Genomic DNA, 16,925 nt, shown 5'->3' on the forward strand with positions numbered 1-16,925 from the left:
ATCTCCCCTGATGATCACAGACCCCCCCCCCCAGGCTGCCTTGCCCCTCAAGGCACTTAGACTAAGGCTCCTTTCTCCTGCCCACCGGCACCGTCACTGCTCCCACTGACATGCCAACATTGTCCCAGGTTGTCCCAGCGGTTTGGTGGCTTGCTTAAGCCCCTGCAGATAAAATCAGCCTCCTTAACCTGGCACTCAAGGCCCTTCCTCATTCCACCCAGGCCCCCTCTCAGCCTCATCCCAGTGCTTCTGAAACCCTCCCAGATCCTGGAAATCCCATGCCCACCCTACTGTCCCAGGGCCATTCTGATTATCACCTGGGCTTTTGGTTCTGCTTAGTTTACAAATGACTGTACACAAAAGTTAATACACAGGATAAAATGCTGTGCCAATGGGCTGTTGTTGAGATTTCCCCCAAACTTTGTATCATGATAAATTTCAAATATTAAGAGAAGTTGAAATAATGAGTTTATGAGCCCCTTAGGCCCACCATCTATATTCAATGATTGGTGACATTTGCCTGGGTGTATATAGGCTTGGTTGGTTGGTTGGTTGGTTTTGCTGAGCCAGTCGAAATTAATTCCCAAAGATTGTAATATTTCACTTCTTGAACACACTGAATACTTCAACATGCATGACCCAAAACTACGTCCTCTTCAAAACCACAATCCCGGGGCACCTGGGTGGCTCAGTCAGTTAAGCATCTGCCTTCGGCTCAGGTCATGAGCCCAGGGTCCTGGGATCAAGCCCCGCATTGGGCTTCCTGCTGTGCGGGAAGCCTGCTTCTCCCTCTCCTTCTGCCCCTCGCTCTCCCTGCTTGTGCTCTCTCTGTCAAATAAATAAATAAAATCTTCAGAAACAAAAACAACAACAACAAAAAAACCACAACCCCAGGGCACCTAGCTGGCTCAGTCAGTAGAGCATGTAACTCTTGATCTTGGGGTCGTGAGTTCAAGCCCCACGTTGGGTGTAGAGATTACTTTAAAAAATAAAATAAAATCTTAAAAAACAAAACAAAACTACAATTCCATTATCAGACTCAAGAGAACTAACAGTAACTCCCAGTATTATCATCTGATATCTAGTCCCTAGTTAAGTTTCCCCAATCGTTTCAGAAAAGTATTTTATAGTTGTTTTGTTTTGTTGGTCACATAAGGAACCAGTCAAAGCTCTGGGGCTACTTTGCCTGCTGGGGTTTTTAATTCTCTGTTAACTCTGAAACATGGCCCCCATCAATCCTTTTCTTTTTTTTTTTAAGATTTTATTTATTTGTCAGAGAGAGAGAGCACAAGCAGGGGGAGCAGCAGACAGAGGGAGAAGCAGGCTCCCCGCTATTCCATCTTCCGTCTCTGTTGGAACACCTCCAGTGACGGGGCTCTCACTACCTCATATGGCAGTGCCTCCATTGTCAGACGGCTGTGGTCACTGTCCGGTCGCCCCTCCTCTCATATCTTTCAGCTATTACCCAAGTCCAATCCTCTCGGCATGCCTCTCTGCAGCCACGGGAGCCTTCCCTTCTCCTGGCTAAAAGTCCCCAAGTCTTCCTCATTTTACATATACGACGCAGTCTCCAGACCTCTCCCCACACTGGGAACGAGCGGCATTTTATTTCCCTACCTCTAAAACTGCACTGCTCAGGCCCGATACGCCTCTCCGACCAGTCAGAAGCATGCACTTGCCCTGACGTGGCCTTTTGTGGATTTTAGCGATGGAAACCAACTCAAACTGGCTTAAGAAAAACGAAGCAAAGCACAAATCAAATCCAGTGGCTCACCAAGCAGTTCCAGCTGAGCAACCGCAGCAAGGGAGGGTTTGCCTCCTGCAAACGGGCGTCGATTGCGAGGAAGGCGACTGATTGACCTGCTGGGTCATGTGCGCGCCATCTGGACCGATCGCCATCCCCAAGAAGCTGGGGACCATGCCTGTGCAGGCGTGGATGCTCTGTCCTCGCTGACGGGGGGCAGATGGGTGTGTGCACGAGAAACTGCAACGCTGGTAGAGCAGAGCCAGTGGATGTCTGTTGACATTACCTTAAAGATGGGTGGCATTTGCTTCCCCACCTCTCAGAACGACTTTTCCAGCTAGGTACAAATTCCACATCAGCTCAGTTTAAAAAAGCCACGCGCCTCACTTATCCAGAAGTAATGCTACAAGCTTTTCAAAAATTCATTTCTTCAGCAAGCATGAGCGGCCCAGCCATTTGCCTGTGCTTCGGGGGGATAAATGGGCTAGAAATGGACCCCATGGGGCCCTCAGACCGGACGACCCACAGCACAGTTGGGGAGGCAGACATGCCAACAGACCATGCTGTGAGGGGCTCCCCGGAGGAAGCAGCATGTGCAGGGAGCGCAGAAAAGAGGTAGCGGGTTGTCTGGTGGGTTTGTGGGAGCAACGGGGACACAGAGGGAGGGGCGTTCTGGGAAGCGGGAACAGAATAGGCAAAGGCACAGAGGTGAGCAAGGACTTGGGAGTGCCTGGCACCAGAGAAGGACTCAGTGTGGGGGACAGACTGGGGATGGGGATGGGGCTGGTCAGGTAAGACCAGACGGTGACTTCCAACCAAGCACAGTGACACCTGCGGCCCCAGGGTCACCAAGCTCCCCCAGCTTTTACGACACAACTAGCCATCCAGCACCTGGGCCAGGAGACTCAGGAAGCTCAGTGTCTCCCCCGCCAAGTGCCGCTGAGGTCTCCGGGGGAGGGCTTCCAATTAGCAATAATCACCCCTCAGATAAACCTCATTGGCGGCGACACTGCCTCCGCCCAGAGCTCCAGGGAGGGGTTCCATCCCAACCTCGTGACTTGTCACCACTGCTTCAGATGATCTTCCAGCTCTCCCCATTTTTTCTGGCTCTCTGATCCTCTTCACCCCCCCACAATGTGGACCTTCCCTTTCTTCCCGAGGCTTGAGCTGTCAGAGCAGAATCCCGGGGCCAAAAAGAAAAGCCAGAAGTGCATACGGAGGGTCTCCCCCTGGCATGGATCCCCACCCATCATCCCATACCTTTCAGGACCCTACCCCTCAACAGCCTGCCACCTCTCCCTTCCCTTTGGCGTCAGCTCTTTGCTAGAAAAACAAATTTAGGATAAAAAACAAGTTCAGCGGTGCTCCGAGTGGGGCAGCTTTTGCAGGAGTCTGCCCCATGCTGTGTGTACCACCCCTATGCTTGCTCTTCTGTGCGTTCGGAAACCTCTGAGCCAGTCCCAAGAGGAACAAAAGCAAAATTCATCCCTGCGCCCCTGGATATGGCAACCGTCCATCTTTCAAGTAATCGTCCAACCCCTACTTGCCGAGGAGTGGACGGTGTTCCCTGCACAGCTTTCTCCATTCGGTTCTATATCCGGCTCTTGTAGGGACGCGGCGAGAGCATCCATGTCCTTCCCTGGCCTGGTGCCCAGAAATGTGCTGCCCTTGAATCGAAATCTTCCTTGATCAGACAGTCAGAATATTCTTGGAAAGGAGAAGTTGGCACCTGATTTCCAAGCTGCCGGTTTCTGCGGGCCTCCCCCTCTCCCACCTCCCTCCCCTCGAGCCTTGCTGGGTCTCCCTGATGCAAATGCAAGGGAGTTGCATTTCCAAGGGTAGGCCAGAGAAAGTGGGAACATCCCAGGCGGAAACATCTGCACTGAGCCACGTCACTTTCGTGTAAGGCGGTGGCAAGAGCCGGGGCTACAGTTTGTGATGCCCGTGCTGCCCAGGACCAAGCTCCAGCTCCCACCCTGTGCCCTTGGGAAGCTCGTGGGGGGGAGTTTCACAGTAGTGCTCTGGTCCACTCTTCTATCAGGGGCTCACAGACCCCCATTAAGGCTCCATTATTCTCCCGCTTACTGCCCCGGAGCCTTGTCTGCAGATGGCTGTGGTTTGCCCAAGCATCAACGCCTTCCGGTGCCCAGAGAGCCTGCAGAAAATGGACAAGATCAGCCCTGCCCTCAAGGCACTTGCTGACTGTCCGCAGGTCAAAAGAAATCCTGAGGCTCTTCTTGAGCAAGGGTGTTCCTGGTGGTGAGGGACAGCAGTTGCCCTGGGAAAGGGGAACTGGGTGGTCTGGAATCCAGGGTGTGAGGGAGACAAACCTCGCTGTCTACTCATGGATAAGGTCTGAATCCTGTCCGTTGTGCACACCAAGTATGCTTTCATAAACGCTTTATATATACGTGAACACGTACACATCTATACATACACTTACCTGTCAGAAAAGTATACATGTCAGGAGTGTTTGGGGAGTACAGAAATTGGGCTTTCTGGGGGAGGTGACATTTGAGATTGGTTTTGAAAGTGAACGAGGGGCGCCTACGTGGCTCAGTCAGTTAAGCAGCTGCCTTCGGCTCAGGTCATGATCCCAGGGTCCTTGGATCGAGCCCTGCATTGGGCTCCCTGCTCCACAGGGCGTCTGCTTCTCTCCCTCTGCCTCTCCCCCTGCTCCTGCTCTGTCTTGCTTGCTCTCTCTCAAATAAAAAAATAACATCTTGAAAAAGAAAGAAGAAAAGAAAGGAAGAAAGAAAGAAAATGCGCCCATCAAGAAGCGGGGGAGGGTGACAGAGGGACAGCTCGGAAGGAGGAAGGGCATGGGTAACCAGACAACCAGGCAGGAAAAAGTGGGATGTGTCTGGGGGACCCTGCGCTGTGTAAGGCTGTCACCGAGGCTCCCCAGGGAGCTAGAGCTCCTCGGGTGGGCAGCCCTGCCAGAGGAGGAGCCCTGCAGGGAAAGCCTGAGGGTCAGAAAGGGCTGTAAACAGAATGGGGGGGGGGGGAGAGGATGAAGAAAGCAAGCCAAGGCTTTAAGGGGCAAAGGAGGCCCTGGGGTCCTGACTGTCACTCAAGGTGTTCCTAATCCTCAATTCTGTGCCACACCCTCAACAGATAAACAGGTGGGGCCTAATCCAGATCCCTGGGGCACCACCTAGGCGTCTCGTCCTCCAGGCCGACTGGCCCATTCATCAGGCACTTGCAGGTCCAAATCCACAGAATTTCGGAATCTAGGCCAACCCACATGATTCCCACTTGAGCTCCATCAAGATGGTCAGAGACGTGGACCAAGACTGAATGCAGGCTGTCCACACCCCGGGATTAGTCTGACCCCAGCCTGCCCAGCCCATGGGGCCTTGGGGAGCAACTCTCTCCTTTCTAAGGCTGCGCTGCCCAATATGGGAGCCACTAGCTACCCGTCACTATTTATATTTCAGTGTCCATTAATGAAAATTAAAAATCAGCTCCACAGCCACATTATTACCTTTCAAGTGCTGGACAGCTCAGTGAATAGCCCCTGAGGTGTTTCTGATTTTGCACACCAAAGTGACCTGAAATTTTTCTCATCACAAATTCTTTCAAATGGTCAGTGAAACAAATTATTTCAAATGCACAGCTGCATTCGCACAAAAGAAAGAGAAATCCCCAGATGCCAGAAACAAGAGGGCCCTGTCCCCCACAGATGACAGCTAACAAGCTCACCCTGCTTCTGCCCTGCGCTGAGGAAGGGGTGAGCAGCAGGGGTTGGGCTTAGAGCCCAGGTGGGGACAGAAGACAGCCGTGGGGCACACCCACGTCCAGAGGGGGTCCTGAGATCTCTGAGAAGTGAATTGGGGACCGTGAGAAAATCTATAGGGAGGTAACAAGCACACTTTTTCTGTTTCAGCCTGAGAATCCAAAACTCCCAACCCAGCATCACGTGATTTGAGATGTCAATTTACCGGACTGGGACAGTCCAGAAACTCCCAGGCCAAACACTGACATAAATACTGAGCCCAGTGTGATGGTTCTCCTGGGGCATAAGCAAAGGGGAAAAGCTCGGAAGCCATAACTCCATTCTATCCAGGCTGCAACAGATTCTAGTGGAGGAAAGGATCATTAAGAACCAGCCACCCTAAGGATGAGCTCACATTAAGAAATGTCAAAATCCCTGGGGGGACAACGCCCTAGGATTGAAACTCAGAGAACACAACAAACAGAAGATGAGAAGCCTAAAATCTCCTGAACACACAACGATCTGAAAGACAACATCAAATGAGGCCTAAAAAGGACTATAAAAAGTGTGAGCCTTTAGAGGGAAGAAGAAACTGGGAGTGGGCACTGGGGTGGCTTCTGTGGGTTCTGCAATGTTCTGAGTCCTGACCCTGGCATTGATTCCAAGGGTTTGTTCACTTTTGTAAATTTAGTGAGGGGTACACCTGTAATTTGCATACTTCTCCGGATGTACTTATAATTCACTTAAAATGATTTAAGGGGTGCCTGGGTGGCTCAGTCTGTTAAACATCTGACTCTTGATTTCGGCTCAGGTCATGATCTCAGGGTGATGGGATCGAGACCCACAACGGGCTCCACGCTCAGCAGGGAGTCCCTTCAGATTCTCTCTCCCTCTGCCCCTTGCCCCACTTGGTGTCTCTCTCTCTCTCTCTCCTCTCACCCTAAAATAGATAAATTAAAAAAAAAATTTTTTTTAATGATTTAACAAATGATTAAAGGAAAAATGTTAGGAATCAGAACTCCAAAGAATAAGACATCATAGGGGGGCAGATGTGTGGAAGAACCAAGTAGAACTTTTAAAAATGAAACATGCACTCCATGAAACAAACTTTTTTTTTTTTTTGAGAGAGAGCGTAAGAGAGCGAGCGGGGAGGAGGGGGAGAGGGAGAGGAGAGAGAGAATATTAAGCAGGCTCCACGCTCAGCACAGAGCCTGATACAGGGCTCGATCTCACAATGCTGAGATCAAAATCAAGAGTCGAAATAAAGGGCGCCTGGGTGGCTCAGTTGGTTAAGCGACTGCCTTCGGCTCAGGTCATGATCCTGGAGTCCCGGGATCGAGTCCTGCATCGGGCTCCCTGCTCGGCGGGGAGTCTGCTTCTCCCTCTGACCCTCTTCCCTCTTGTGCTCTCTGTCTCTCATTCTCTCTCTCAAATAAATAAATAAAATCTTTGGAAAAAAAAAAGAGTCAAAATAAAGAGTCAGATGCTTAACTGACTGAGCCACCCAGATGCCTCGAAACAAACTTTAAAAAAGGAAATGAGTTATATAGCAGGTTAAAATAGCTAAAATCAAAACTAGCCAGCTGGGACACATGTCTGTGGAACAGATTCTCTATGCCCAGAACGCACATAGAGCTAAAATGAGGGGAAGTTAGAAGGCATTGAAGAGAGAATAACAGAAGTGAACACAGGTCTAGGAGGATCCTCTAAGGAGAAAGAACAGGAGACCGGCAATATTTAAAGACATAATGATGACTATATTTTCAGAACTGTCAGAAGACGCAAGTTCAAAGATTCAAGAAGCACAAACCTGACCCATACTTAGAAATGGTAAGTCTTCATTTAGAAACCATCACAGTGAATGTGCAAAACAAAAGCAAAAACAAACAACAAAAAAAGTTTAAAGCTACCAGAGGGGAAAAAATGCTGATTATCTAACCATAATGATGAGGGAGCAGAAGGCAAGCTGAGGACAAATCACAGCTGGCACCCCACAACCACCCTCCAGCCCCCCAGCCCCTCCAGCCCCAACTCCTGGGTGGGATATGTGTGACATTCCTCCAGGAAACTCCCGACTGTCTTTTTTTAATTCATTTGAGAGAGAGAGAGAGAGACAGAGAGACAGAGAGAGCACAAGCAGGGGGAGAGGCAAAGGGAGAGGGAGAGGGAGAGGGAGAAGCTGACCCCCCATTAAGGTGGAGCTCGATCCCAGGATTTAGACATCATGACCTGAGCCATCCAGGGGACCCTCCAGGCTGTCTTAATGTTAATGCTTTGTTAGAGGGAAAAACAACCTTAGCTTGACAATAGCAAGGCCTCTAGTGTCCTCAGAGTCTTTTTTTTTTATAATTTTTTATTGTTATGTTAATCACCATACATTACATCATTAGTTTTGGATGTAGTGTTCCATGATTCATCGTTTGTGCATAACACCCAGTGCTCACGCAGAACGTGCCCTCTTTAATACCCATCACCAGGCCAACCCATCCCCCCACCCTCCCCTCTAGAACCCTCAGTTTGTTTTTCAGAGTCCATCGTCTCTCATGGTTCGTTTCCTCAGAGTCTTCTTTAGCAAATGAAAGTCCTTTTGGGCACCTCCCTTTTTCCTTACCTCCCCCAACTCCCAAGTATATAATCAGCCATTACTCACAACCCCAGGGTGGCAGCTTTTTCTGCCCGCAGGTCTTTATTTTTTTTTTTTAACTTTTTGTTTTTTAAGATTTTATTTATTTATTTGACAGAGAGAGACACAGCGAGAGAAGGAACACAAGCAGGGAGAGTGGGAGAGGGAGAAGCAAGCAGGCTTCCCACCGAGCACGGAGCCCGATGTGGGGCTCGATCCCAGGACCCTGGGATCATGACCTGAGCCGAAGGCAGACGCTTAATGACTGAGCCACCCAGGCGCCCCTGCCCACGGGTCTTTAATAAAATCACTTTTTTGGGGCACCTGAGTGGCTCAGTTGGTTAAGCGACTGGCCTTCGGCTCAGGTCATGATCCTGGAGTCCCGGGATCGAGTCCCGCATCGGGCTCCCTGCTCAGCAGGGAGTCTGCTTCTCCCTCAGACACTCCCCCCTCTCATGTTCTCTCTCTATCTCATTCTCTCTCTCAAATAAATAAAATCTTAAAAAAAGAAATCACTTTTTTGCACCAAAGATGTCTCAAGAATTCTTTCTTGGCCATTGGCTTGGGACCTCACCAATATTCCAAAACTACATCAGTAAGACTGACAGCAGAGGGGTGCCTCCTGGCTGGCTCAGTCAGAGGAGCGGGCGACTCTTGATCTCGGGGTCATGAGTTTGAGGTAACTTAAAAAATAAAAAGAGTTCTAGGGTCCTTATCTTGTTTGCAATTAATTTTTGGCTTTGTTGAATCAAAAATGCATGCTGGATACTGAATGACAATTTCTAAAATATTTTAAATAGAATTATTATAAGAAAGGTTGGGGGAAGGAATAAAAGGTATTGACCAATTTAATACAATGACATAAATAATTCAAATACCTCAGTAATCACAATAAATACAAATGGACTAACCTGCCAATTAAAGGGTTCTATGATTGTATGCTATAATAATATTTAACCATCTGCTATTCGCAAGAAGCTCACCTAAAAATACAAAGATTCAGAAAGGCTAAACGTAAGGAAATGAGGGAAAAACATGCAAGGCAAAAGAAAGCTGGTGTGCAGGTGTGTCCCACACACTAGTATGGACATAGTCTAGCAAACCTTAAGTCAAAAACAGAACAAAACAAAACACTAGTAGGAATAAAGAGGGTCACTACATGATGTTAAAAGGATCAGTTGCCAAGAAGATAAAAGAACTGAAACGTGTATGCCCATAACAATAGTCTCCAAATACACAATGCAAAAATTTACAGACTTACGAAAATAAATTTGACAAATCCACAATCACAGTGAAAGACATTAAAATACCTCCCCCACCAGTTGAGAGCTAGATCCAGCAGACAAAAACTAGTATGGACAAAAAAGATTTAAACGACCTTCATAGGGCACCTGGCTGGCTCAGTCAGAAGAGCGTGGGATCCTTGATCTTAGGGTCGTGAGTTTAACCCCGATGTTGAGTGTAAAGATTACTGAAACAAAAAATCTTGGGGCACCTGGGTGGCTCAGTCAGTTAAGCATCTGACTTCAGCTCAGGTCATGATCTCAGTGTCCTGGGATGGAGCCTGACGGTGGGCTCTGTACTCTGCAGGGTGTCTGCTTTTCCCTTTCACTCTCCCTCTGCCCCTCCCCCTGCTCAGGCTCTCAGTCTCTGCCCCCTCTCTCTAATAAATAAATATTTGAAAAAAATAAGAACTCTAAAAAACAAAATAGAAATAAACTACCCTCATAAAGCTCCATATGTGATAATTACAGAATACACATGGACCAGTTCCAAAAACTGACCACATGCTAAGTTAGAAACAAGTCTTAATAAATACCAAAAAATTACTATCATGCATATCATATTCTCTGGCTACATTACAATATAGAGAGAACTCAGTGAGACAAAACATAAGCAAATCCCCATGCATTCAAAACTTGAAAATAGGGGCGCCTGGGTGGCTCAGTCGGTTAGGCAGCTGCCTCCAGTTCAGGTCATGATCCCAGGGTCCTGGGGTCGAGTCCCGCATCGGGCTCTCTGCTCAGCAGCGAGTCTGCTTCTCCCTCTCCCTCTGATCTCTCTCGCTCTCACTCTCTCTCGAATAAATAAATTTAAAAAAATAAACAAAAACTTGAAAATACACTTCTCAGTATTTACTAGTCAAAGAAGAAATGAAGACGCCATATAACAAAACTGGGAGGATATGGCTACAGGAATATGTAAGGCAAAATTCATAACCTTAAATACATATGTTAGAAATAAAGACCAAAAGTCAGTGAGCTGGGCAGTCAACTCAGAAAGTTAGACGGGGGGAAAACAAAACAGAAAAATCCCAAAGAAAGAATAAAAGAAACAATAAAATTGAGAACAAACAAAAGAGGGGCCTCAAACCCAAAACTGGGTCTTCTAAAAGCAAAAGATATAAAGAGAGAGAGAGAATAGAAATAAAAACTATTGGAAGGAAAAAGGACCATATTATAGATACAGGAGAGGTTGTACTATGAACCATTTCAGGATAGTAAATTTTAAATCTTACATGGAATGGTAATATGTCTTTTTAAATTTAAATTCCATTAGCCAACTTATAGTACATCATTAGTTTCAGATGGAATAGGTAATATGTCTTAAAAATATAACTTACCGGGGCGCCTGGGTGGCTCAGTCAGTTAAGCATCTGCCTTCAGCTCAGGTCATGATCTCAGGGTCCTGGGATCAAGTCCCTCCTCAGGCTCTCTGCTGGGTGGGGAGTCTGCTTTTCCCTCTTCTCTGCTGCTCCATCCTGCTCGTGCTCTGTCTCTCCCTCTCAAATAAATAAATAAAATCTTAAAAAAAAACTGATAAGTGAATATTAAAAAAAAAAAAAAGTAACTTACCAAAATGTATTTAAGAAACTGAAAAACCACGGGCACCTGGGTGGCTCAGTTGGTTGAGTGTCAGACTTTGGTTTCAGCTCAAGTCATGGTCTCGGGGACCATCGAGCCCCACGTCGGGCTCCAAGCTCAGCGGGGAGCCTGCTTGGGATTCTTTCCCTCTGCCTGTTTGCTCCTTCTCTCTAAAATAAATCTTTAAGAAAAAAAGGAATCGAAAACTCAAAGAAATCTCTAACCATTTCTGAAATGGGTAGTTTAATACCCAACCACCCACTGGTTCTAGTGAGGGAATGGATAAATACATTGTGGTTTACTCATACAATGGAATACCACATAGCTGTTCAAAAGAATGAACTTGTTCCACAAACATCAACATGAGTCAATCCGAGAAATATACTTTGGGATGGAAATGTACAAAAGGAACGTACAGTCTGATACCACTATATGAAATGGTAGAATACAAACGCAGTGGCCGTCCCGGTTCCTTAAAGAGGAAAAGGCTGGATGTAAGTCAGCTGGGAGACGTGGGGGCCATGGAGCCCAGCATGGCCTGAGGGGTTGATACTCCACTCCAGTGCCTGGTGCCACAAACAAATAAAAGCCCACAGTCATCAGATCTTCCCAGGGTTTGATGACAAAAAAGAAATCAAGACATTTGAGTGAATTATGTTCCAATTCTTTGAAAGACTTATGTCGGGGGTAGAGAGTCTTCTATAGGAGGGTAAATTTGGTCCATGGATCCCCAGGTTGTGACTTTGGCCCAAGCCACAAGAAGTCAGGTAGAGGTTTGAGAAGCAACTCTGGGGAGGACCGGCCGGATCAGGGAGCCTGGGAGCAACCTCGATTCTGCCCAGAGAGTAAATAACTCCACCCCTGTGACCTCAGGCATCACAGGGCCAGACTACATTACCACAGGTTCCTTGGCTAGGGTCCTCAGAGCCAAGGGGCCCCCAGCTATGGCCTTGGGCATCCCTTATTTCTTCTCCCTGCTCCATCCCCCCCTTGTGACCCAGAGGCCTAGGGAGCCAGACCTCAGGTGGCCAGAGGCCAAAAGGCTAAAATCAGTCTTGTGCTAAAGGAGTCAACTGTCCAGTGGGGAAGGAAGGTAACGTAAATGACCAGCTGCCACAATACTGCCTGATGGCGCGATCAAAGGGGCACACCTGGGAGAAACAGGGAAGTTTTCATATTGTAATAATCATAGTACTAAGTTCTATGTGAAATACGGATTGCCATATCTAGCATTATGCTAAGAGCATTCTATGATTGAGCTCATTTAATCCTGATAACCAAACCTCATGAGGTAGATACTGGGGTTTTGCATTTATTTTATTATTTTTTTTTTAAGATTTTATTTATTTATCTGACAGAGAGAGGCACAGCGAGAGAGGGAACACAAGCAGGGGGAGTGGGAGAGGGAGAAGCAGGCTTCCCGCGGAGCAGGGAGCCCGATGCGGGGCTCGATCCCAGGACCCTGAGATCATGGCCTGAGCCGAAGGCAGACGCCTAACGACTGAGCCACCCAGGTGCCCCAATTTTTTTATTTTTTAATTTAAATTCAATTAATTAACATATAGTGTATTATTAGAGGTATATCGGAGGTAGAGGTCAGTGATTCATCAGTCCTATATAACACCCAGTGCTCATTACATCATGTGCCCTCCTTAATGTCCATCACCCACTTACCACATCCCCCCACTCCTCCAGCAAAGGCATTTCTCATTTATTTCACAACATTTCTTTTTAAGATTTTATTTATTTATTTGAGAGAGAGAGAATGTGCACACAGGTGAGAGGCAGAAGGAGAGGGAAAGCCTTTAAGCAGACTCTACCCTGTGCGCAGAGCCCAACACGGGGCTCAATCTCATGACCTGGAGATCATGACCTGAGCTGAAACCAAGAGTTGGACACTTCGTCAACTGAGCCACCGAGGTGTCCCCACAAAACTTATTTCTAAAAAGTGTTTAGGATGCACGAGCTAAGGTCAGTGAAATTAAACATTTATTGTATTGCAAATACAAATATTTTAACAAAATATTAAGTTAAAACTTACATTTATAAAAAACATTAATGTTTAGCAGATTAAAAAGGATAAAAATTAAGCATTACTCGGGGTGCCTGGGTGGCTTCATTGGTTAAGCACCCGACTCTTGATTTTGGCTCGGGTTATGATCTCAGGTTCATGAGATGGAGCCCTGTGAACACAGGCTCTGAGCTGAGGGTGGAGCCTGCTTAGGATTCTCTTTCCCTCTCCCTCTGCCCCTACCCCCCACAAAAGCATTATTCAAAACTAATAAACTGAACACAATCTCAAAATGAGGAAAATTAAATCACGAAAAATTAAAATCAAAATACTTTTCTTTTAAAAAGAGTCATCTTGGGACACCTGGGTGGCTCAGTTGTTAAGTGTCTGCCTTCGGCTCAGGTGATGATCCCAGGGTCCTGGGATCGAGCCCCGCATCGGGCTCCCTGCTCAGTGGGAAACCTGCTTCTCCCTCTCCCACTCCCCCTGCTTGTGTTCCCTCTCTCGCTGTTTCTCTGTCAAATAAATAAATAAATAAAATCTTTAAAAAAAAAAAGTCATTTTAAAAAATAAAGCATATTGGGGTGCCTGGCCGGCTCGGTGGCTGGAGCATGCAACTTTTGATCTCACGGTTGTTAGTTTCAGCCCCACGATGGGTGTACAGATTACTTAAAAACAAAATCTTGAGGGGTGCCTGGGTGACTCAGTCGGTTAAGCGTCTGTCTTCAGCTCAGGTCATGATCCCAGGGTCCTGGGATCAAGTCCCGCGCGGAGCTCTGTGCTCAGTAGAGAGCCTGCTTCTCCCTCTCCCTCTGCTGCTCACCCTGCTTTGTGCTCTCTCTGTCAGATAAATAAATAAAATCTTTAAAAAAAAAAATCTTGAAAATAAAATAAAGCATGTGAAACCAAAGATATAAGGAAACCACAAATCAATATCCTTTATGATTACAGATACAAAAATCCTCAACAGAGTACTAGCAAATCAAACCCAGCAATAAATAAAAAGGATTCTACACCATGACCAAGTGGGATTTATCCCCGGAATACAAGGTTGCTTTAACATCCAAAAATCGATTAATGTAATATACTACATCAATAGAATAAAGGACAAAACCTCAAAAAAAAGAAAAAAACAACACACAGAAAAAGCATTTGATAAAAGTCAATATCTCTTCATGATAAGTCACTAAAAACCAGCAACAGGAGGTACCTGGCTGGCTTAGTTGGTAAAAGCATGAGATTCCTGATCTCGGGGTCTTTTGAGTTTAGCCCCACATTAGACATAGAGTCTACTTAAAAACAAACAAACAGGGCGCTTGGGTGGCTCAGTCATTAAGCGTCTTGCCTTTGGCTCAGGTCATGGTCCCAGGGTCCTGGAATCAAGCCCCGCATCGGGCTCCCTGCTCCGCGGGAAGCCTGCTTCTCCGTCTCCCACTCCCCCTGCTTGTGTTCCCTCTCTCCCTGTGTCTCTCTCTGTCAAATAAATAAATAAAATCTTTAAAAAAATAAAATAAAATTCATACGGAAATTCAAGAGACCTCAAATAGCCAAAACAATCTTGAAAAAAAAAAAAGGAACAGAATTGGACTCACATTTCTTGAAAACTCACTGCAAAGCAACAGTGATCAAGACACTGAGGTGCTGGTATAAGGCTAGACTCAGACCAAGAGAACAGAATTGAGAGTTCAGAAATAAACTCACATGTTTACAGCCAAATTATTTTTTTAAGGATTTATTTATTTATTTTAGAGAGATAGAGGGCACAAATGGGAGGCGCAGAGGAAGAGGCAGAGGGAGAGAATCCTCAGCCAGACTCCATACTTAGCACGGAGGCTGACAAAATGATTTTTGACGAGGGGCGTGTGGGTGGTTCAGTCAGTTGGGCATCCGACTCTTTGGATCTCAGCTCAGGTCTTGGTCTCAGGGTCATGAGTTCAAACCCACGTTGGGCTCCACTCTGGGTGTGGAGCCTACTTAAAAAAAAAAAAAAAGATTTTTGACCAGGGTGCCAACACAATTCAATGGGAAAAGAATAGTCTTCAACAAATGGTGCTGGGACAAGTGGATGTCCACACACGAATAAATGAAGCTGAAGCCCTATGTCATATCATATATAAAAATTAACTTGGGGCACCTGGCTGTCTCGGCCATTGGAGCATGCAACTCTTGATCTCAAGGTTAAGTTCAAGCCCCACATTGGGTGTAGACACTACTTTAAAATAAAATTTAAGGGGCGCCTGGGTGGCTCAGTCGTTAAGCGTCTGCCTTCGGCTCAGGTCATGATCCCAGGGTCCTGGGATCGAGCCCTGCATCAGGGAGCCTGCCTCGCCCTCTCCCACTCCCCCTGCTTGTGTTCCCTCTCTTGCTGTGTCTCTTTCTGTCAAATAAATAAATAAAATCTTTAAAAAATAAAAAATAATAATAAAATTAAATTTAAAAAAATTAACTCAGGGCATCTGGGTGGCTCAGTCGGTTAAGCGTCTGCCTTCGGCTCAGTTCATGATCCCAGGGTCCTGGGATCAAGCCCCACGTCAGGCTCCCTGCTCAGCAGGAGAGTCTGCTTCTCCCTCTCCCTCTGCCTGCCATTCCGCCTGCTTGTTCTCTCTCTCTCTCTGTCAGATAAATAAATAAAATCTTAAAAAAAAAGAAGAAGAACTGAAACTATAAAACTCCAGAAGAAAACATAGGCATGCATCTTTGTGACCAGATTAGGCAATGGTTTTTTAGACACGATATTTAAAGCATAAGCAACTAAATAAAACATACATAAATTGGACAGGATTAAAATTTAAAAATTTTATGCTTCAGATGACACCATTAAAAAAAGTTAAAAAAAAAAGAATGGGAGAAGAATTCTGTAAATCATATGTCTGATAAGGGTCTTGTATCTAGATTATATAAAATACTCTTACAATTCAATAATAATAAGATAAACAACCCAATTTAAAAATGGGCAAAGGACCTGAATATACATTTCTCCAAATAAGATCTATAAACAGCCAATAAGCACATGCAAAGATGTTCCTGGCCATCAGGGAAATGCACATCGAAACCACAAGATACCACTTTGTATCCATGAGATGGTCATAATCAAAAAGACAGTTAACAACCACTGTTGGCGAGGATGGGGAGACACAGGAACACTTACACGCTCCTGGTGGGAATGTAAAATGGTGCAGCCACTTACGGAAACAGTCTGGAAGTTCCTCAAAAAGTTAAACACAGAATTATCAAATGACCCAGCATTTCCACCTCTAGGTGTATACCCACAAGAAGGGAAAACGAGTCCACACAAAGAGTTGTACACAAATGTTCACAGCAGCACTGTTCATACGTGGCCAGAAATGGAAACAACCCAAATGTGCATCAACTGCAGAATGGATAAATAAAATGGGGTCTACTCATACGATGAAATTTTATTTGGCAATAAAAAGAGCGAGACACTGATAACATGCTACAGGATGGAGGAACCCTGAAAACATTATGCTGAGTGAAAGAAGCCAGTCCCAAAGGACCGCAAACTACTGTAGGACTCCATTTATACGGAATGTCCAGAATAGGCAAATCTGTAAAGATAGAAGGTAGATTAGTTGGACCCTAGCTCTGGGGAGGAGGTGGGGATTTGGGAGTTAAGACTAAGGGAAGCATTGCCCATTCTTTCGGTAATAAAAATGTTCTGGGGCACCTGGGTGGCTCAGTTGGTTAAGTGTTCTACTCTTGATCTCAGCTCAGGTCTGGATCTCAGGGTCAAGAGTTCAAGCCCCACGCTGAGCTCCACACTGGATGCGGCGAGAGAGAGAGAGAGAGAGAGAGAGAGAGAGAGAGAGAGAGAGAGACGGAGACGCAGAGGGAGAGGGAGAGGGAGAGGGAAAGGAAGGAAGAAAGAAAAGAAAAGAAAAGAAAAGGAAAGAAAGAAAGAAGAAAGAAAGAAAGAAAGAAAGAAAGAAAGAAAGAAAGAAAGAAAG

The 16,925-nt window shown here is 46.2% G+C and overlaps 2 long non-coding RNA genes across 2 annotated transcripts in view; both read right to left on the reverse strand.

Moving 5' to 3' along the window:
- Positions 1-12,274, reverse strand: part of LOC141371090 (uncharacterized) — a 28,729-nt gene extending 16,455 nt beyond the window's left edge. The window contains exon 1 of the long non-coding RNA XR_012375726.1: positions 10,709-12,274. This is a non-coding gene — a long non-coding RNA (uncharacterized lncRNA). The remainder of the gene's footprint in view (positions 1-10,708) is intronic.
- A 2,402-nt stretch (positions 12,275-14,676) lies between these two features.
- LOC141371080 (uncharacterized) overlaps positions 14,677-16,925 on the reverse strand; it is a 5,566-nt gene continuing 3,317 nt past the window's right edge. The window contains exon 2 of the long non-coding RNA XR_012375706.1: positions 14,677-14,930. This is a non-coding gene — a long non-coding RNA (uncharacterized lncRNA). The remainder of the gene's footprint in view (positions 14,931-16,925) is intronic.

Source organism: Callorhinus ursinus, unplaced genomic scaffold (assembly GCF_003265705.2).
Source record: "Callorhinus ursinus isolate GAN/ISIS: 27379988/994484 unplaced genomic scaffold, GSC_fseal_2.0 scaffold55, whole genome shotgun sequence".
Lineage (NCBI taxonomy): Eukaryota > Metazoa > Chordata > Mammalia > Carnivora > Otariidae > Callorhinus > Callorhinus ursinus.